Here is a 21660-nt window from a genome sequence, read left to right on the forward strand (position 1 = left end):
TGTGGTTTGGGATGACTTTATTTTATGACGTTTAAAAATAAACAGAAGGAAATGCCTTTTATACAGTGTCATTCATTTGTAGAGGTGAATTCCAACCACTATGAAAAAAAAATCCTTTCTGAGATCCTGGAGAGACACACAGATCTCTGCCTGATTTTAAATATACATTAAATTTTCTTACTTACTGAAGAATTGAAATTCTTCACAATTCTTCTCATCAAATTATATTTAAAGTGGAGGACGATAGGTTCTTGATTAGTAATAGCATCAAAAGTTACAGATATAAGGCAGGAGGACAGGGTTGAGAAGGAAAATAAATCAGTCATGATTGAATGGCGGAGCAGACTTGATGGGCTGAATTCTGCTCCAATGTCTTATGGTTTTACCACAGCATGATGAGTCTACTTGTCAACACATTTTTATGATGTGGTTTGTTGGGATCAAAGATAACACCAGTTCCATGGCTTCTGAGGTAGCAACGAGGCCAATATGCTACTTGTAAACTCCATCACATTTGAGGCAGGAGGTGCCTGACAAGTAGGTAGTTTGCAAGGTGGTGTTTTCCTTTGGGTGGTTCCATTTAGCCCCCCCATGCTTTCCATTCATGTGAACTAAATTTTCACAATGTTCATTCTGCATTGTAAGTGGTTATGGACCAGGGTTCACAGAAGTCAGGATGTTGACTTTTTCCCCCAAGAAACGTTGGGAACATTCATTTGTTTTTGCTTTCTGTCCATCTGGTCATCTCTTCCACACCAGGGCTCAAAACAAGGTGTTTTTTTTTTGGGAAGCTGTTAATCCATGTGTACATTAGGACTTGTCCAACAGAACCGATCTAATGATGCCAATGCTGCCAACACTGGCTCCACTGAATTTGGAGGATTTTGTGAAGGCACAAAATCTGTTGGCTGTACAGTAAAGGTCCAATAAACTAGCAGTTTTGGGACTTTTGTAGAGCTGGACTGGTAGATTTTCCAGTTTATTGGATACTATTCATCCCAAACACGTTTTAAATTAGTTTTTAAATTACTTTAAATCGTAGTACAATACATTTTCCAGAATCTAGTGGGTCTCAGGACAGGTTTCTTCAGGCTGTTGAATTTGAGGACAATGCCCCACAGTCCAATACAGTTCTAGTGAAATCTGAAAAAGGACCAAGTACAATGGTCGATATTCTTTGAATTTCACTTGGAGTTGCCATGTGGTGAAAATTAAATTGACTTTGTTTCTAGATGGATATAACTTGGGCAAAGCTCTTTGAGAAAAGGTGATTGAGGAGAATCCTGACAGTGACTTCCTTTGTGGCGTGACTGAAGGAAGATCTCTCTGTAGTTAAGCATTTGGATCATTCCCCTTTTTTGCATGTAGTCATAATTAGAGTGTCCTTGATGTCCTTTGGCATGCCCTCCTTTTCCCAAATGTGGACAGTAATGTTGTGGACATTCCTTACTCTCAGCAGGGATAATATCTGCTTTTGAGCCTTTGTAATTTGTTTTCATTAATGCATGTCTTTCTTTGATTTCCTTTCAGTTAGGAGAGGTGGCAAGGCTAGAAAACATAGATTGCTTTGGCATAGGTAAGTTGGTTCATAGCAAGGCCTGAGTTGTTAAGGAGATACGCATCTTCCAAGTGCTTCTTACAGTAGGAACACCTTCCATCTTAGGCAACTTCACCTCGGTTCTAGGCGGTCGGTAGGGTGGGCTTGGCAGCTGAGGGCCTTGCCACTGCTGGAGAACATGCAGGTTGTCTGCAAATCACCGGGCTTCCTGTGGTCTGCCCACCAGCTAACTGTTCCATATGTTGCAAGTCTTCTACGAGACTTCAGCCTTCAGGTGCCTGTGAAATATTTCACCATGAGCTCCTTATCCACCTTTCTTTTGCTCCCAGGTCTCCTGGTCATTCTTGCTGAACCAGTCTTGTTGCTAGAGAAGCCAAGGATTTTTTCCACAGATGCTAATTAAGGTGAACCAGGGCAGTCCGTACATTGTAGGCATGTAGCAGCTTCTGCTGAAATACAAAATGAATGTCAGATAAATATGTTTATATAATGCTAGACTTCTAGAGTTACATATAAGTAGAATACAATTTGTATCTATTGGATGCAAATATCTTTCAGATGTAGTGAACTAACACACTTTTGATAATACAAATGTGTTTGTATCTATTAATGGCTTAGAATTTCTTTCAAGTGTACTTCTATCTACTCTTATTCTGTGTTAGTGTTTTCTAATCATCATTTTTTTTTGCTTGGAAACATCAATACCTTTGAATGGAAAAAACAACACAAAGTAGTGGACAAGGCCAGTTAGAGCCCCCCAGACCATTGAGCACATTTACAAGCAGGGCTGTCGCAGAACATCAGCATCATTCATCAAAGACCCCCACTAATCAGGCCATGTTGTTTTCAGGAAGAATGTACAGGGGCCTCTGGACTCACACCACCAGGTTCAGGAATAGTTATTACTCCTCGACCATCAAGCTCTTGAACCAGAGGGTATAACTTCAATCACCCCAACACTGAACTGATTCCACAACCTATAGACTCACTTCTAAGGACTCATGTTCTTGATATTAATTGTTTGTTTGTTTATTTGTTATTATTATCTTTTTGTATTTGCAGTTTGTTGTCTTTTGTCTCTGTCGTGTCTCGAAGTGCATATGGTGACACATATGCCCTTTGATAATCAATTTACTTTGAATTTGAGAATGAAATTTGGCAAGATATTAATGCTTTGTTCAATTTTTTCTCAGGTGTGCTTGAGACAATGAGTTAGAAGTCTGGCTTCAAACCACACTCCAGAGAATTGTGTAGTTATACAAAATAGAACAGTACAGCATTTACCACTCCTGTACTATTCAGACCCTCATCAAAACATAGCAATCTCTTCCATTGCTTCCCATAGTAACTTGAGGTATTTGCATCCCACCTGGCCCTGTGGACTTATTTAAATATCCTAATGTTTTTCAAAAGCTCCAGCACAACCCTTTCAATAACATCGATATTCTAATATTTCTGCCTGTTTTGCACTGTCTTCACATTTGCCAAGATCCCTCTCACTGGTGAATACTGAAGCCAAGTAATTATTAAGGAATCCTGCCCCTAGCCCCCCACCACTTCCCCTTCTGACTCCGGCATGTTTCCTCTTCTATGGCCGATCAGACCTACCTTCACCCTTGTCATACTCCTGTTCTTCACATATGTGTAGAATGCCTTTGAATTTTCTTTAATCCCGCTCGCCAAAGTCTTCTCATGCTCACTTTTAATTTACGTGTCCATTCTTAAGCTCCTTCCTGACTACCTTATACCTTAGGCTCTTGTCCAAACTAAGCAAAACAAATGGAAATGATTCTACTAAGAGTCAACAGCCTTCAATAAATGGGCAGATGTTTAGACCAATAGCGATTATCCTGTCTATGGTAACATGGGTGCATGCTAAGTGAATAATAAGGATCCCTTGGTATTAGTTGGAGAGGAGAATGTTCTTCTCAGATACTGCTTATCATTCAACACTTAGTCAACTTCTCACATATCTTATTATGAAGGAAATGTGGAAATGCTACCTTCTCTCCTTCACAGAGACATGTCTCATTCTAGACATTCTCAATACATTGGTAAGACCAGAAGGGTTCTCGATACACAGGATAGACCGGACTGCAGATTGCGAGAAGGCAAAAGGTGGGGGTCTGTTTGCTGAGTGTGTGTACCTCCTCCTTGATGGTAACAATGAGAAGAGGGCATGACCTGGATGACTGCTGGGGGGGAGGGGTGTTCTCAATGATCAATGCCAGCTTTTTGAGGCATTGTCTTTTGAAGGTGTCCTGGATGCTAAGGAGGCTAGTGCTCATGATGGAGCAGGCCGAGCTTACAACTTTCTGTGGTGGAGAGTATATTGACTGGTTGCATCACAGCCTGGTATGGAAACACCAATGCCCTTGAACAGAAAGGCCTACAAAAAGTAGCGGATACAGCTCAGTCCATTACGGGCAAAAGTCCTCCCCACCATTGAGCATACGTACACAGAGAGCTAACTCTGGAGAACAGCACCCACTACTCCGGTCATGCACTCTTCTCACAGCTGCCATCATGAAGAAGGTACAGGAGCCTGAGGACCCACCCCATCAGGTTCAGGAATAGTTATTACCCCTCAACCATCAGGCTCTTGGCGCCTCAGAGGATAACTTCACTCAACTTCATTCACCAACTGTTCGCACAACCTATGGACTCACTTTCAAGACTCTTTATCTCAGGTTTTCCATACTTATTGCTTATTTATTATTATTATCATCTCTTCTTTTTTTCTTTTCGTATTTACAGAGTTTATCATCTTTTGCACTGGTTGTTTGTCTGTCCTGTTGGCTGGAGTCTTTCACTGACTCTATTGTTCTTCTTGTATTTGGAGGTCGTAGATGTGAAACAGTGCCCGATTTGGAAGGGCTGTATCTGAGATGTTTGTGAGGGAGCAGGTGTAGAGGCAAGTGCTGGACTTCCTGTCGTTACAGGGGAGTGTGTCAAATGAGGGGGAGGAGTGGGAGAATAAGGATGAGTGACACAGGGAGTCACAGAGACAGTAGAAGTGATAAAGGTTGATGAACTGGATGTGGAGGCTTGGAGAGTAACAGATGAGCTCCAAGTGATCCATTTTGTTTGAGGGGATGAGGAGTGAGTTCGAAGTGTGAGAAATGGAGGAAATACACCTGCAAGTCTGTCAACCACAGTAGAAGGGAAACCATATTTCCTGATATAGGACACCAGAGAACAAATGCATAGAGACGCTGAGAGAAAGGGATTGTATCTTTACAAGAAACTGGATAGAAGGAGGTGTAGTCAAGTTAGCTGTGGGACTTAGTGGGTTTATAGTAAGTTTCAGCAGATAGTTTGTTTCCTGAGAAGGAAAAAAAGTTCCAAAAACAGGAGAGAAGGTTCAGAAATAGGATGAGTAAATTTGAGGAAGTTCATAGCGAAGCTGTTAAAATTCAAGAGTTCTCTGTGAAGGAGGCAGCATCAATTCTGTCTTGATGTGATGGGAAAAGATTTGGGAAACAGTGACAGAGGAGATTAAGAACAAAAGCTTATTTGTTGATTTAAACAAATTTTCTTTGCCCAAATACATATTTTTCCAAGATTTGGTGAAGAAAACTTTTAATGATTATAATTTTGATAATAAAGCATTGCCATCTGAATTAAGCCTACAAACAAATCTAATTTATCCATGTCAAAAGGTTATCAATACTTTTCTTTAGTTCAAAGATAAACTTATAAAATACAACAATGTACAGAATACAAAATGTACCAAAATTGACGCAAACAAATTTTAATTACCTTAAATACAAAGAGTAGTTACAGATTAAGAGACCTGCCTGAACATTTATGAACTTCCTTTTTTTAAAAGCTTGCTCAATTTATTTACGCCATAAAGCAGATTTCTTTATATAGGAAGAATCCTTATATATTTTAAATGCTGATGTTATAACTTCTTACTTAATGGCATCCCCACCCATTAACATTATGTGTCAATTATGTTCATTGCATAAATCTGCAGAACTATGGACACATAAAGCAATCTTCAAAATCTTAGATGCTTCTACCTTGTGATCAACTGGTATTCAAAATGATTTTAACTAGCTTTTCCTCCAGTGTATGGGAATATCTACAATATTATTACATGTAGATACAATACATGGTGAGCCACTGAATGTGATCTCCTTCACATAACTTAACCCAGCCAATTTACAATTTAATAATTAAGTCCAGGTTGATTACATCTTAGTTTAGATGAGTGAATTAATCTGAGTCACCCCATTTGTTCAGCGGCCCCAGATGAATCGTTAAAAATTTTACTACTTCCTGGGCTTTAATCAGACATAATTTCAAAGAAATGCTTTAATGTATTTACCTCTGAAAAGGTATATGACAATTTCCCTGAATTGGTCTTTGTGCAGTTTTAGGACACTATTTTACCTCAATTGATAACAATGCAGCTTTGACCAAAATGTTATGGTTTATTTCCTACTCGAGAAATTTTGCACATTGTCTACAATTCAAAACTCAGGGACACCTGTGTTGACAGGGGAGCAAACTTTTTAATAAAACAAATGAGATTCTACCTGTCCCTTTGCACCAATGTAAAAGATCTGATAATTCTAGCTAACAATTGTGTGTGGGCCAACTCTTCTCAGTTATCTCATTTCCTTTGTTGTCCTCCAACGTACAAGACACAGAAAATGTTAATATTAAATATATAAATTTCTTGTTTGAATAACAATGTAACAGATGGTTCAAGAATTTAAAGTTTACAAAGTTAAACTGTTGTTGGGAAACATTCCAGATTCTCTCATTGTATCATTAATAGATCAAAAGACATCAGCTTATCAAGCAGACTTTGATATTCCACCTGCCACTCCGCTTGAAACTGATATCAAAGAGAAGGAAGTTAATGTTACTTGAATTACATTTTCAATTGTCTGAGGAATATATTGCCTTAAATTTACACCCTCAAATTCTTGGTGTAATTCATTGGACTTCAATGCATGAGAGTAGTTCCCCTAACGTAAAAGGAATAGTTCCATTCTGTAGATTGCTTTCTCACTTCTTCTTAAATCTCAGGTTACAGCACACAGATCACCAAACTGAGCGATTGGTAGGATCAGGCCTCTGTCCGGTTTCTGGAATGAACCTTGGCAATTATCACCCACTCTCCACCACGCCACCTTCTATTGTTTAATGGTTATGATCCTAAAGGATGACAAATTGTGTTGAATTGCAAGCTGCTGAGTTCTAACTGTGTTGAATATAAATTATTCTCATGGCTTTAGTCAAGCCTGACCTTATGCTTCTGCTTCCCAATGAGAAGTCTGATTTTCTGTAAGTTTCTGCTACTCTGTACAGTAACCATTTCTTTTAAAAAGGTACAGCACAGTAACACACCCTTCTCGCCCAACGAACCTGATGCCACCCATGTGACTATTAACCTGCTAACATACATGTCTTTTGGAATGTGGGAGAAATCTCAAGCATCCAAGAAATCCATACTGTCACAGGGGAGAGTACAACCCCCTTACAAACAGTCACAAACAAGAGGAAATCTGTAGATGCTGGAAATCCCACACACACGCACACACACAGTCTGAGGAAGAGACTTGGCCTGAAACGTTGACTGTTTACTCTTTCCATAGATACCACCCGGCCTGCTCAGTTCCACCAACATTCATGCACGTCCTTTACAGACAGTGGCGGGAATTGAACACAGGTCGCTGGCACTGTGAAGTGTGACACTGACTATGCCACAGTTACCATTAATTGTTGAATGAAGTTGATTCAGCCCTAAAACCTGTAATAATTCATTGGAAAGTAAACATAGAAAACCTACAGCACAATACAGGCCCTTCAGCCCACAAAGTTGTGCCGAACATGTCCCTACCTTAGAAATTACTAGGCTTACCTATAGCCCTCTATTTTTCTAAGCTCCATGTACCTATCCAAAAGTCTCTTAAAAGACCCTTTCGTATCTGCCTCCACCACCATTGCTGGCAGCCCATTCCATGCACTCACCACTCTGAGTAAAAAACTTACCCCTGACATCTCCTCTGTACCTACCTCCAAGCACCTTAAAACTGTGCCCTCTCATGTTAGCCATTTCAGCCCGGGGAAAAAGCCTCCAACTATCCACACAATCAATGCCTCTCATCATCTTATACACCTCTCATCCTCCGTCGCTCCAAAGAGAAAAGGTCAAGTTCACTCAACCTATTCTCATAAGGCATGGTCCCGAATCCAGGCAACATCCTTGTAAATCTCCTCTGCACCCTTTCTACGGCTTCCATATCCTTCCTGTAGTGAGGAGACCAGAACTGAGCACAGTACTCCAAGTGGGGTCTGACCAGTGTCTTATATAGCTGCAACATTACCTCTCGGCTCCTAAATTCAATTCTGCGATTGATGAAGGCCAATACACCGCACGCCTTCTTAACCACAGACTCAACTTGCGCAACTGCTTTGAGTGTCCTATGGACTCGGACCCCAAGATGCCTCTGATCCTCCACACTGCCAAGAGTCTTACCATTAATACTAAATTCTGCCATCATATATGACCTACCAAAATGAACCACTTCACACTTACCTGGGTTGATCTCCTTTTGCCAACTCTCAGTCCAGTTTTGCATCCTATCAATGTCCTCCTGAAACTCCGACAGCCCTCCACACTATCCACATATGTACCACGATCTCTAGCTGTTCTCCCTCCCACTGCAGGATATCTTGGACGTGATCTGAAACATCCCAGACCCTGGAACCTGGGAGGCAAACTACCATCTGAGTTTCTTCCCTGCGTCTACAAAATCGCCTCTCTGACCCCCTAACTATACAGTCCCCTATCATTTCTGCCTTCCTCTTCTTTTCCCTACCCTTCTGAGCCACAGGGCCAGACTCTGTGTCAGAGGTATGGCCACTGCCGTTTCCCCCAGGTAGGCTGGCCCCTCCAGCAGTACTCAAACAGGAGCACTTATTGTCAAGGGGTACAGCCACAGGGGTACTCTCTAGTACCTGACTTCTCCTTCTCCCTGCTTTGAGATTAATTTTCTTGCAGGCATTTACAGGAAAAATGAAGAACATCAGAATTTATGAAAAAATATACATAAATGAAGACTCACAAACAACCAACGTGCAAAAGACAGATGGTGCAAATGATATAAATACATACCTAAAAATATAAATCCGTAAGTAATGCAATAACTGAATCATTCTCAATGAAGGCAATGCAAAAACTGATGCCTTCAGGTTAAAGAATTTGTAATTGCAAACTACATTCTAATATCTTTTTAAATTATGACCTAATTATACATACCTATTTTATTAAGTACAGTTGGAAAGCGGCCATTTAAATTGCAGTTCTTCCTGTAAGAGCAATTTATTCCTTTACTTCCATAGACTTTGGATTGAAGTGTTATCAATTATGCTGCTCTATGAGTAAAAAAGAACAATGCCTCCCGAACCAGTACATCTTTCCTCAAGTAAGAAGACCAGAACTGCACGTGGTAATCCAGGTGAGGTCTTACCCGCACCCTTTACAGTTGCAGCATAACTTCCCTGCTCTTAAACTCAATCCAAATGATCGAAGTACATATATATTACCATATACTGCCTTGAAAGTAATTTCCTTGCAGGCATTTACAGGAAAAATGAAGAACATCAGAATTTATGAAAAAATATATATAAACGAGGACTCACAAACAACTGACAGATGGTGCAGATGATATAAATACCGAGAGCATGAGTTGCAAGGGGTCCTTGAAAGTGAGTCTGTAGGTTGTAGAATCAGTTCAGAATTGTGGTGAGGGAAGATATTCATGTTGGTTCAGGAGCTTGATGGATATTGGGTAATAGTTGTTCCTGAAGCTGCTATTGTGGGACTAAAGCTTCTGTAGCTCCTGTCCGCTGGGAATAGTGAGGAGATTGTGTAAGCCTGGATGGTAGCTGTCTTTGATGATTGCTTCTGGTTTTGTGTGGCAATGCCCCATGGTCGGGAGAACCATGGTGATGGACAGGGCAGTATCCATCACTTTCTGTTGTCTTCTCCTAGGCACTGGTGTTTTCATACCAGGCATGATGTAACTAATTAGGTTACTCCCCATTGTGCATCTGTAGAAGTTTTTCACCATTTTTGGTGACATGCCAAATCGAAGCAAACTTCTGAGGTCGCAGAGGCACTGTCACACCTTTCTTCGTGTTGACACCTCCCTCCAGCAACGAAGTTCTTCTGCAGAATGCTCCAATATTACACCATTTAAACATTCTAATCTACAATTTTTACTTCCAAAGTGGATGAACTACCATATCTTTGTGCACTCACTTACCCTATCTAAATCTCTCGGCAGACTCTCCATATCCTCTGCACAATTTGCTTTTCCACAGAATTTAGAGTCATCAGCAAACTTAGATACACTACACACAGACCTTTTACCCCAAAGTATTAATGTATATCATTCATAGTTGTGGGTCCAGCACCGATCACTGTAGTATTCTGCTCACCAAGGGGAGAAATACCCATTTACCCTAACTCTGTCTTCTATTGTTTAACCAATCCCCAATCCATTCTAATACATTAACTCAAACTCCATGTATCCTTATCTTATGGATATATCACATCCATCTGTTCCCCACTATCTACAATGCTCATTAAATACACAAAATACTCCAGTAAGTTTGCCAATATGTAACTGCCCTACATGAATCCATGGTGAATCTGATTGATGGAACCACTTCTATCCACATGTCTCACTATTTCTTCCTTAATAAGAGACATTTTCATGAGTACAGACATTATGCCGACTGCCCTATAATATCCTGCATTTTGCCTACATACTTTTTCAAACAGTGGCATGACATTTGCTGTCTTTCTCATTTGCCGGGACCTGCCCCGAGTCCAGACAATTTTGGTAAATTATCACAAATCTGTATAACTTCTGCCATTTCTTTCATATCCATCTGATGAGAGGGGAGAAATTTGAAGGAGATCCTAAAAGGACGTTTATGATAGGCTGGTGATTGCTTAGAACAAACTGAGGAGGTGCCTGAGGCAATGTCTAAAAGGCACTTGGATAGCTACTTAAATTGGAAAGGTGTAGAGTGATGCAAGACAAATGCAGGCAAATAGGATTAGCATAGATCGTCATCAGCATCGGAGTTGGTGAAGCGGGCTGAACAGGCCCATTGCTGTGCTGTATGCCTTTGATTAGCTGTTGTCATGGTAGTATAGTGGTTAGTAAAATCTATTACAGACCAGGGCATTCTGGAGACAGGAACTCAATCACAGCTGTGGAATGCATGGGTTTTTCATGGGAGCTCTGGTTTCCTCCCGCAGTCCAAAGATGTACCAGTTAGTAGGTTAATTGGCCATTGTAAATTGCTCTGTGATTAGTTTAGGGTTAATCGGCTGTCGAGGGTTGCTGGGATGGCGTGGCTTGAAGGAGTGGAAGGGCACTTACACTCTGTCACTAAGTAAAATAAGTAAATGACATTTCTGATTAAACGCCAGTGTTCTACAAAGCCGTCATCAAGTTTGGATTCGGTTTCATCCGAAGCATAGGAAATCACACAGTGAGCACTAAAACACAAAACTGGTGGAATGAAACTGTTTTATTTGGAAGGACTGTTTGGGTCTCTGAATGGAAGGGGGGGGGGGCATGTGAATAGGGAAGTGCTGTGAGAATGCATTGGTTGGTTGAGGTCAAAGAGGAAACTAGGAGTCACAGAGGAAATGGTCCCGTCAATATGATGAAAAGACAAAAGGAAGGGGCTGAAGGGTTTGGTGGTGGTGGTAGTAATGAAGTTGTGTTATGTGGTGGAACCCTCTTGAAAAAGGCAGACATGAGAGAACGTGATATTGAATGAGATTAGAGGGTGTGAGGTGAGGCCAAAGTGAACCCAATACTTGCTTTGCCTGGAAACATGTAGGTTGAAAGCAGAAGAGCAGGAAATAGACATGGTTGGGAACCCTGTCTTTTATGGTAGAGAGGAAGTCACGGTTATGGCCGAGGGAACGAGTTTAGCAGCACTAGTATGGAAAGTCTCATCATCAGAACAGTGACACACTGGTTGAGTTGCTGCCTCACAGCTTAGATTCAGTCTTGACCTCCAGTGCTATATGTACTGCATCATGTGCCTGGGACCACATGGTGCTCTGGTTTTCTCCCACATCACAAAGTGTCCTGGTTGCCAGGTGAATTGCCAGTATAAGTGGCAGAATCTTGGGGATGTCAAAGGAAATGGGGGGGGGGGAGAGATTAAAAAGGGATTACAATGAATGAGTGTTTGAAAGTTGTTGTGTACTTGCCTGTTTGAAGTGTACATTGCCCTGTTGTAAAACCCTATGAGCATATGACTTTATGCTTTGATGAGGCCAGTGAAACTGAGAGAACGGCATGGAGTCTTTGTAGAAGGAGGTGCTTTTGAAGCAGATGTGAGGTTCTGTAGGAGTGTAATGGATACTGATTGTAATCTATCCTCTAAGAAGCAGTTAGAGAAGACAAAAAGAGTCAGTAATAGACCATCCAAAAGCGAATTTTGTCTAAGTGGAGGAGGCAGCACCAAAGCTGTTAACATACTGAAACAAACACGAGGAAATCTGCAGATGCTGGAAATTCAAACAACACACACAAAATGCTGGTGGAACACAGCAGGCCAGGCAGCATCTATAGGGAGAAGCGCAGTCGATGTTTCGGGCCGAGACCCTTCATCAGGACTGGAAAATACTTTGAGGGATGATGCCCGAGAAGGACTGAAGTAAGGAGTGGTCCACATATCCCACAAAGAGACAAGTTTACCTTAGATACAAAGATTCAAAGCACATTTATTATCAAAATGTATAAACTATAATGCCCCTCCTCCCCTTCTTACCCCATCCCTGACATATTTAGTTGTTTGCCTGTTCTCCATCTCCCTCTGGTGCTCCCCCCCTTTCTTTCTCCTGAGGCCTCCCATCCCATGATCCTTTCCCTTCTCCAGCTCTGTATCACTTTTGCCAATCACCTTTCCAGCTCTTAGCTTCATCCCACCCCCTCCGGTCTTCTCCTATCATTTTGCATTTCCCCCTCCCCCCACTACTTTCAAATCTCTTACTATCTTTCCTTTCGGTTAGTCCCGACGAAGGGTCTTGGCTCGAAACGTCGACAGCGCTTCTCCCTATTGATGCTGCCTGGCCTGCTGTGTTCCACCAGCATTTTGTGTGTGTTGTCACTTGAGATTTGTCTACTTACAGGCAGCCACAAAGCAAGAAACCCAAATAAATCAATTTTTTAAAAAGACCAAAAACCACTGTGCAGAGAAAGAGAGAGAAATCCCACAGATCATGCAGACAGTAGAAGCAAGCCAATAGTATTCCAAGCCAGACTGAGTCTCTAGATCCACTCCCAAAGCAGCCGGTGTAGGCCCAAACCTTGGTCCCAGTTCATCACTCCAGCGGGGCAAAAACACACAGCAGCCAGGTCAGTTCACAGACTCAGTACCACAGCGGGGGAGCGAGCAAAATCAGCCCCACCCTCGCCTCTGCTACCGACGCTCGGGCTTCCAGTCTATCTGTGCCACTGCTTAAATTATCCAAGCACTGGGTAGTGCCTCGCTCTACGACCTGGATCCCGGCACCACATAATACTTGGGCCACACATTCTGAACCCATTCTTGATCTCACCAAATCAGATTGGCGCTGGTGCTTAATGCCCCAGGGTTTTGATGTTTTAGAAAAGATAGAGTGGGAGGGTAGAATTTTTTGTTTTTTGTGGGTAGAATTGCTCTAGTGCTCAGTGACAATCAGAGCTGCATTTAGAGGAGGCAAAGTGGAGGGTATGTCCACTGAGTTTATGGAACTCAAAGATAGCAAGCGCGCAGTCACTCTGGTGCGATTGTACTACAGAAGGTCCAATAGCCACCGGGACATTGAGGAAAAGATATGTAAGCAGATTAAGGAAAGATGTAAAATCGACAGGGTTGTTGTAATGGGGGTGTTCAACTTCCCTAATATAAACAGCTTGGAAAAGAATCGAAAGACCACAGGTCATCCTGGTGTGGAATGGAAGTATTCCATTTGTGACCTGGAAAGACTACCAACGTAGCAGGGAACATTAGAGCTTAAACAGACACTGGTGGGAAGGGGCTTTACAAAAAAGAAAGGATAGTCAAGATGGGAAGGCTGAAACAGCCTGGTGATAGGTCTTGGGAGTTGGGTAGAAAACAAAGCTACAAGGCTGGGGAACATGGAGGGAATACTTCCTAAACAAAAAATGAGGCCAGTGAGTCTCTGGGAAATAATAACATGATATTCAATGGCTGGGTCATGGTCATGTGAGATGTCAGTGGATTGTTGTTGACCTTCTATATAGAAGAAGTCAATTTGCAAAACCATGGCTACATTGGTCTTGTAATAAGGTTTATTCATGGCATATTTTATAATGAAAAATAAATCACATTGATCAAGATATCAAAAATTATCTATACGCCTGTTGGAGAATCTCTCTTCCACATCAAATAATTTCTTTTCTGCAAACTATCCCTTGGAATACTGTCCTTGTGAATACAATAAACTGTTCTTCATTCCACATCTGGAGGATTTGACTAAGCATAAAGGGGATCAGCAATATGTATTTTCGTATGTATTGGAGTGCCCCGTATTTAGGTAATAAATGACAGAAGTGTGTATCATTTCATATCCAAAGATACTTAAACTACATCCCTCATACTTGATTACATAAAATGCTAAATGAATTGACCCTTAATAATTGACATAGTTGATGCATTAAGATAAAAATGCACAAATCCGTAAAGAAAATTGTCCAATTTTGATTGACACTTAAGCATAGATTTAAAGTAGTTTAAAATACTTAAGTGCCAGTGCAACTTAATAGCTCTGAGCTGATTTCTGAAAAAGGATTAAGGGTAGAAACTGCTTAGATTTCATTTTGGGTGTGCTGTATAACCTAAATGTTTTCAGATCTAAATTTACTGGAGGATATTTTTAATGCTTTAAGAAAGTATCATATTGGCCGTGCCCATACTTGCATTGAAAAAGAACATGCACATACCTCTAATGCAACGGACCACTACATCCTTACTTTTGAAATTACCTAGGGTTACTCATAGCTCTCTATTTTTCTGAGCTCCATGAACCTGTCCAGGAATCTCTTAAAAGACCCTATTGTATCCACCTCCACTACTGTCGTCGGCAGCCCATTCCATGCACTCACCACTCTCAGCGTAACAAACAATACTGACATCTCCTCTGCAGCTACTTACAAGCAACTGGAGATGTCGGCTCTGGGAAAAAGCCTCTGACTATACAAATGATCAATGCCTCTCATCATCTTATAGAGCTCTATCAGGTCATCGCTCATCCTCTGTCGCTCCAAGGAAAAAAGACCAAGTTCACTCAATCTTTTCTCATAAGCATGCTCCCCAATCCAGGCAACATCCAAAGGGGGTCTGAGGGGAAATTCTGTATTTAGGGAGTGGTGTGTAACTTCATACAACTATATACAATCTCCTCTCATTCTCCTATGCTCCAGGGAATAATGTCCTAATCTATTCAAGCTTTTTCCTGTAACTCAGATCCTCAAGTCCTAGAGGCATCCTTGGAAATTTTCCCTGTACTCTTTCAATTTTATTGATAATGTTCCTATAAGTAGGGGTCCAGAACTGTACACAATGCTCCAAATTTGGCCTCACTAAAGTCTCAACTCGTGTACTTAAACTCAATGTTTTGATTTATGAAGACCAAAAGCTCTCTTGACAACTCTATCTACCTGTGATGCTACTTTGAAAAAATTATGGATCCATATTTCCAGATTCCACACCCCTCAATGTCCAACTGTTGAGTTAAATGCAAACTTTCTGATCCAGTTTAACACATTATCATCCAGATTGCTGATACGGATGAGAAGCAACAATGGACCCATCACAGATTCCTATGGCATATCTCTAGTCATATGCCTCTAGTCAAAGAGATAACCCTCTACTACCACTTTCTGGTTTCTCCCACTAAGTCAATGTTTAATTTAATTTACTGCTTCATCTTGAATGCGAAGCAACTGAAAATTTTTGACCTGCTCTCCATGAAGTGCTTTGTAGACAATATTCGCTGCCTTTCCTTCATCTACTTCCCTTGTAAGCGCCTCAAACAGCTCTACATGATTGGTTAGATGCAACTTACCACACACAAAGCCATGCTGACAATTCCTAATCAGGCTCTGCTTACTGAAAATAGAAAGTAACAGCAGAGTACATGGCCTGCAATCCATAATGTTGTGTGAGCTTTTAACCTAAGATCATTCTAACCCTTCTCTCCTATATAGCTCTCCAGTTTTCTCTCATCCATGTGCCTAAAAATTTATTTTTATGCCTCTACTATTGTTCTACCATTGTTGGTAGAATCTCAGGTGGTGATGAGAGGGCGTACAGGAGTGAGATGTGCCAACTAGTGGAATGGTGCCGCAGCAACAACCTGGCACTCAACGTCAGTAAGATGAAAGAGCTGATTGTGGACTTCAGGAAAGGCAAGATGAAGGAACACGTACCAATCCTCATAGAGGGATTAGAAGTGGAGAGAGTGAGCAGCTTCAAGTTCCTGGGTGTCAACATCTCTGAGGATCTAACCTGGTCCCAACATATCGATGTAGTTATAAAGAAGGTAAGACAGTGGCTATACTTTATTAGGAGTTTGAAGAGATTTGGCATGTCAACAAATACACTCAAAAATTTCTATAGTTGTACCGTGAAGAGCATTCTGACAGGCTGCATCACTGCCAGGTATGGAGGGGCTACTGTACAGGACTGAAAGAAGCTGCAGAGGTTTGTAAATCTAGTCTGCTCCATCTTGGGTACTAGCCTACTAAGTACCCAGGACATCTGCAGGGAGTGGGGTCTCAGAAAGATAGTGTCCATTATTAAGAACCTCCAGCCTCCAGGGCAAGCCTTTTCCTCACTGTTGCCATCAGATAAGAGGTACAGAAGCCTGAAGGCACACACTCAGTGATTCAGGAACAGCTTCTTTCCCTCCGCCATCCGATTCCTAAATGGACATTGAATCTTAAGACACAACCTCACTTTTTAAAAAAATATACAGTATTTCTGTTTTTACACTTCTTTCAATCTATTCAATACACATAATTGATTTACTTGTTTAGTTATTTTATTTATTATTTCTCTCTCTCTGCTAGATTATGCATTGCATTGAACTGCTGCTGCTAAGTTAACAAATTTCACATCACATGTTGGTGATAATAAACCTGATTCTGATTCATCTGCCTCTATCCCCACCAATGGCCGCTCATTCCGCACACTCGCCACCCTCTGTGTAAAAACCATATCTGTAGACATTCTCCTTTACTTTCCTCCAATCACCTTAAAGTTATGCCCCTTCATATTAGCCATTGAAATACTTATATATCCAATAATATACGCATGATTAACATCAGGCTTTCTAGCTTATTCTCAGAGCCTTTCTGAAACAATGGAACAACATTTGTGATTCCCCCCTTCCTCTGGCAACTCACTCGTGGCTAAAAATGTTTTAAAAATCTATATCAGACCCCTGCAATTTCTGCACTACCCTCCTGCAAGGTCTGAGGGGGCACCTCACAGGCCCTAAAGATTTATCCACCCTAATTTGCCTGAAGGCAGGAAACACCTCCTCTTCTGTAATCCAGATATGGTCCATAACCTTACTACTCTTATGCTTCAGTTCTGTAGACCCCATGTTTGTCTCCCAAGTAAATATCATGTAAAAAAAATACACTTAACTTCTTCCCCAGCTCTTTTGGATCCATGCATAGATGACCACACTGATCTTCAAATGGTCCAATTCTGTCCCTTGTTATCGTTTATCTTTAATATATCTGGGCCTGTACAATTGGGACAGTTTGCAACTGTACTGGGGGGGGGGGGGGGACCAATATCCTCACTGGAAGATCTGCAGGTGCTACTCCGGAGGAGTCTAAATGAGAGTTGCATTGGGGTTGGAACCAAGGAGGCAGGTCAGCAAATGCAGTGGCTGTAGAGAAAGCAGATGTTAAGCCTACATGCAAAGAAAGGAATTGAAAGGTTGAGCATGGTATGAGTAATGTTCTGAGTTGTATACATTTGGTTCTCCTCCAGTTCACGTGCAAACCATCCCATTTGTACAGGCCCCACCTTCCTGTACACAAAGCCTAATGATCCAAAAGTCCAAAGCCCTCCCTCCCGAACCATTTCATTAACATATGTTAAACTGAATTATACTCCTGATTTTGAGTCTCATTAGCATGTCCTCATTAGCATGTGGCACAGATAACAATCCTGAGGTCACCACCCTGGAAATACTGTCCTTTAACAGAACTTCTAACTCCCTGTACACACTTTGCAGGAATTCGTCTCCCTTCCTGCATATGCTATTGGTACCAATGTGGACCATGACTCCTAGCTCTTTAACCACCCTTCCCATTAAGAATGCTATGGACTTGATCAGAGACGTTCCAGACCCTGGTAATTGGGAGACAACATACCATCTGGGAATCATGTTCTTGTCCACAGAATCTCCTGTCTGTTTCCCCTAACCAATGAATCTCCTATCACCATTGTTTTCTCTTATGCCCGTCCCCAGACTCAGTGCCAAGAGATCTTACTGCTATGGCTTTCTTCTTCAAGGTAATCCACCCCAACAGAATCCAAAACGATATACTTATTATTGGGGGAAATCACTACACGGACTACTTGCACTCAATGCCTATTGCCTTTCCCTTTAGGATTAATATAGAGTCATGGAGTCATAAAGCACTAAAGCACAGTACTTCAGTCCATCTAATTTTTACCAAACTATTATTCTGCCTAGTCCCATCAACCTGCAATGGCACCACACCCCTCCCATCCATGAATTTGTACAAACTTCTCTTAAATGTAGAAATGGAACCCACATCCACCACTTCCACTGGCACCCTCTGGGTGACGAGGTTCCTGCTCAAATTCCCCTTCAATATTTGATTAACGCTCTTCTCTCCCAAACCTTTCAATAAAAATGCTCCCAAATAAATTTCTAAGTCTTTCACTAAATCAGTATTTAAGTCAGCTCTGCTCAGCTTGGATTCAATGGAAATGTTTCCTTACACCTCTCTGAAACACTTTGAGACTTCAAAAATGAAGTAGTGCCAAATGAGTGTCAGTTGTTAATATTAATTTCAAATTTTTTCTTTGCCATTTTAAGGCAACGAGCCTTACTCTCTCAACACTGTGGAAACTTGATCATTCAAACACTGACAGTCCCAAACAAGAGGCCAAACCCTGACCTGTTCTATGGGGCACAGGATATGAGCTGATGTTGAGCATTGACAACAGGCAAATTTAGCCAAGCATGTGACTTCACATGTAAATTCAAATGAAATTCAACCTTGGCTTCAAATAAACGCATTCATGTGAGCGGAAAAATGTTTGCTGCTTGTTGTGCTCTGCTTTCACCTCCTTGCCAAAGTTTACATTTCAATTTTCCAAATTTCCTAAACTTCAATCAGAAGATAAACTTCCAAACATTTTAATAAACTCTTGATACAAACTAGGAGTTGCTAATGCTTTATAAAACTCCTACACCAAGATATAAACAATCTGATAAATCAGCAGGGCAGGAAAATAATAGTGGACAAACTACATCCAAAGTTCATCAACTATTCTATATGGAAGACACAAGCTTTGCAAGGAGTACGATCCACTTTACTAGACTACAGAAGCAAAATTTATGAAGAGGTTACAAGCTAGAAATTTATTCCTTGCAATTTAGGCTGCGCTGTCAATGCTCCAGTCATTCAGGCCAGACTGGCAATAGTGGCAGTGAGGCATTAGCTCATTTTTTCCTGTGATTGTGTAATCATCCCGAGTGCTCAGGCTTCTTCATACATCCCCAAAACATGAAGATTAATAGGTTAATTAGCCTCTAAGTAGCTCCAAGTTTGTAGATACATGGTAGAATCCAGGGGTTGAAGGGGACGCATGGAGAATAAAATGGGTGCTAGATGGTTGGCGCAGATATGGTGGGGCACAAGACTTGACTCCTTACTGTATCTCTCTATGACTCTGTTTTTGAGATGCTAGAAGATAATAGACATTATAATGTCTAATTTGCAAGGTGTAAAGAACGGTATGCCTTCTGATCTCAACCTTTATAACTTGGATGAAGATATCAAAGGTCTGGTGGCTAAGTCAGGCAGCTGTGAAGAGGATGCAGGAAGACTACAAAAGAATATGGACAGGTAACATGGGCAAAGACCTGTTAAGTGGGGTCTAATACTGCAGAATGTAAAATTCTTCGCCCTTTATCTAAATAATGAGAGAATGTAGAGGTCTGAGATGCAGGGAAATCGGGGTGCTCTCTGACTTCAGATGTAGTCAGTTACTAGAAAAACTAACACAACATTATAGTTAATTGCTAGATAATTGCTAAATTTTAAAAAATGGAGAGGCTTTGGTTTATTTTATAGGTTGTTAGTCACTATTATTCATTTATTCTATATAACATTGTTTAAGGTAGTACATGAAACAGTTCACCTAAGATTTATAAGACCAATATCAGAATCCAAAAGATTAGATGCTAGGCTTGTTTCTGCTGGAGATCAGAAACATTGATGGTGACTTTACGGAATCATTTCAATTCTGAGGGATCTTGATTGCAGAGAATATGTTTCCCCTTGATGGAGAATCTAGAATTAGAGATTGTTGTTTAAGAATTAAAGGTCATCCATTCAAGACACAATGAGGCAATTCCCTCTCTCTCAGAGGGGTGTGAATCTTTTATGCCTTCTCCTGAAAGGGTAATAGAAGCACTGATCTGAACAGTTTTAATATAGATATGGAGGTATGTTCTCAATCTGGAAGAGGATGAAAGGATCAGAATAAAGAGCTGAGGTGACAATTTGGCCAGTCATAAATTGTAGAGCAACATTGGTGTATTGAGTGGCCTGAAAAGATATAATCTGCACAATGTATGTAGCTTGTAGCTTTTATTCAAAATACCTTGCCAATGTTTTTGTACTGTAGCTTCTGTTTTCCGTTAATTTGCTCTTTAATTAAATGAAATATGCTGAACTTAGTCAAATATTTTTTGCACACAACTGAGACAGACTGGGAAAAACAATGCAGTATCCAGGCTCAGGAATTCTGCCGTCAGGAGAGAACTGACCTTGACAAACTGAAAATTTTTCGCAATGCAGCACCATACACAGAATGCTGGAGGAATTCAGCAGGCATCATCCATGGGGGGACAATGAGCAGTTGACATTCCTGGCTGAGACTCTTCAGCAGGTCATTTCCCTCTGTAGATGCTGCCCTAACCTGCTGACTTCCTCCAGAAGTTTGTGCCTGTCGCTCAAGATTTCCAGCATCTTCAGAATTTCTTGTGCCTCCATTCCCCTCCCTGCCCCCAACTCTTCTGAGAGAAGTATGTAGAGTCCAGGCTTCCCAGGAATAACTCCTTGCACTTCCGTGACAGCTGTAAGACTCACAAGGCCACATGCATTCTGACATGTTGCTGGGTCCCTGTTTTAGTGCCTTTAGTATCTTTGTCCTTTATTAGCTGTGCCTAACAGCTGCTAGTAATTGGAATGTTTATATCAACAAATTGTCAATAGAGCAAGGATAATTTAAATGTGACACTATTAGAGGATAAATAAAATACTGGAAAACACTACAGACTACAAGAATAACAAACGTTTAGAACGGGCATGTATTTGCCAAAAGAATTTTAAAATAGAGATGAAAAATGCTGCATCTTAGTTGAAAGAATCAGCAGGTCATAGATTCGTTGATGGCTATTTAAACAGAATGTCATTATGTAATAAAAGGTGTTCTGTAAAGTGGCCATGGAATTTGCATTTTGTTGCTTCAATATAGAGGAGGTTATTGTTCTTTCTATTGCTCTCCCTCTCTGAAACTTAAACCACACTTGTTCATGAAAGGTCACAAACCTGAAGCACAAACTGTTTTTCTCTCTTCACAGATGCTGTCTGGTCTCCTGCATTTGCTGATTTTGATTCACTTGCAACACTCAGTGGCACAAATTCTCTGTCTCCGTCACATTTGCTCTGATACCGTCACCCTCCTCACCTGTGCCCTTTATCCTTTATATGGAATCACCCCCTCTCTGCCTTCATTGTCCTGTTACC

At 41.1% G+C, this 21660-nt stretch overlaps 1 long non-coding RNA gene across 2 annotated transcripts in view; it reads right to left on the reverse strand.

The window, feature by feature from the left end:
* The window catches only part of LOC140739562 (uncharacterized), a 114301-nt gene continuing 92641 nt past the window's right edge, over positions 1–21660 (reverse strand). The window contains exon 3 of one of the 2 annotated variants that reach the window (XR_012101669.1): positions 1–2004. This is a non-coding gene — a long non-coding RNA (uncharacterized lncRNA). Of the gene's footprint in view, positions 2008–21660 lie in introns of both variants that reach the window. The other variant, XR_012101668.1, reaches the window with a different exon arrangement.

This window comes from Hemitrygon akajei, chromosome 15, assembly GCF_048418815.1.
Source record: "Hemitrygon akajei chromosome 15, sHemAka1.3, whole genome shotgun sequence".
NCBI lineage: Eukaryota > Metazoa > Chordata > Chondrichthyes > Myliobatiformes > Dasyatidae > Hemitrygon > Hemitrygon akajei.